Below are 1,393 nucleotides of genomic sequence, written 5' to 3'. Positions count from 1 at the left end.
GCATTGGAAACTTAGTCTCGTCTAAGGAACCAGAGGCAAATTCTCAGAAAAGAAGTGTTGTGAGAATAAAAATGGAGGAGAAAAGAAGAAGAAGAGGAGATTGAATTTATACCCCGCCCTTCACTACCCAAAGGTGTCTCAGAGCGGCTTACAAATTCCTTTCCCTTCCCCTCCCCACAACAGACATCCTGTGAGGTAGAAGAAGACGAGATTGGATTTATACCCTGCCCTTCACTACCCAAAGTAGTCTCAGAGCGGCTTACAAACTCCTTTCCCTCCCCCTCCCCACAACAGACACCCTGTGAGGTGGGTGAGGCTGAGAGAGCTCTTTCGAGAACTGCTCCTGAGAGAACAGCTCTGAGAGAACTGTGACTGACCCAAGGTCACACCAGCAGCTGCAAGTGGAGGAGGGGGGAATAAAACCCGGTTCTCCCAGATTAGAGTCCACGCACTTACAGGGCTCTTTTTGTAGCAGGAACTCCTTTGCATTTTAGGCCACACACCCCATATGTAGCCAATCCTCCAAGAGCTTACAGAGCTCTTCGTACAGGAGCTACTGTAAGCTCTTGGAGGATTAGCTATATTAGGGGTGTGTCGCTTAATATGCAAATGAGTACCTTCTACAAAAAGAGCCAAACTGGCTACACCAAACTACACCAATGCCAGCCACTTTGGGTCCCTGTTAGGGGAAAGGCGGGGCATAAATGGAGTCAACCAGAAAATAAACGAGTTTTTACTCTCAACCAGCAAATGCACCATAACAAGAAAATATCATTAAAAACCCTAATTAAACGTGAAGCTGCCTTATACTGAATCAGACGCTTGGTCCGTCAGGGTCAGTACTGTCTACCCAGACCGGCAGCGGCTCTCCAGGATCTCAGGCAGAGGTCTTTCACAAAACCTGCGACTTCATCACTTTAACTGGAGCTGCCCGGGATTGAATTTAGAACCTTCTGCCTGCCTGCCAAGCGGAGGCTCTTCCCCTGAGCCACAGCCCCTCCCCTAGGAGGGCCTCTGTCAAGTTCAGTATTGCCCACTGAGACTGGACGGAGCTCTCCAGGGTGCTAGGCAGCAGTCTTTCACATCACCTGCTGCCTGATCTTTTAACTGGAGTTGCCAGGGGTTGAACCTGGGACCTTCTGCAATCCAAGCAGATGCTCTACCACTGAGCCACGGCCCCTGTCTCATGAGCTGCACGGTCTGGTTAATTGTAGATACAGTAGCATGTTGGTCTACAGCAGAAGACCTAGATTTGAGTTCAGTAGCACCTTAAAGACCAACAAGATGTCCACGGCACATGCCACAGCACCTCCCCTTTAACAGACATCAAGCTGCCTTCTACTGAATCAGACCCTTGGGTCCATCAAGGTCCGTATTTACTCAGACCGGCAGC

The 1,393-nt window shown here is 49.7% G+C and overlaps 1 non-coding gene across 1 annotated transcript; it reads right to left on the bottom strand.

The window, feature by feature from the left end:
* Window positions 1-1,108: 1,108 nt before the first annotated feature.
* TRNAS-GGA lies at window positions 1,109-1,180 on the bottom strand. The gene has a single exon. It is a non-coding gene; the product is annotated as a tRNA-Ser (tRNA).
* Between the last annotated feature and the right edge of the window lie 213 nt (window positions 1,181-1,393).

Source organism: Gekko japonicus, unplaced genomic scaffold (genome assembly GCF_001447785.1).
Source record: "Gekko japonicus isolate JY-2015 unplaced genomic scaffold, Gekko_japonicus_V1.1 scaffold430, whole genome shotgun sequence".
In the NCBI taxonomy this organism is placed as follows: domain Eukaryota; kingdom Metazoa; phylum Chordata; class Lepidosauria; order Squamata; family Gekkonidae; genus Gekko; species Gekko japonicus.
The sequence above is the reverse complement of the archived record's forward strand: the minus strand, read 5'-3'. Positions and strand labels throughout refer to the sequence as shown.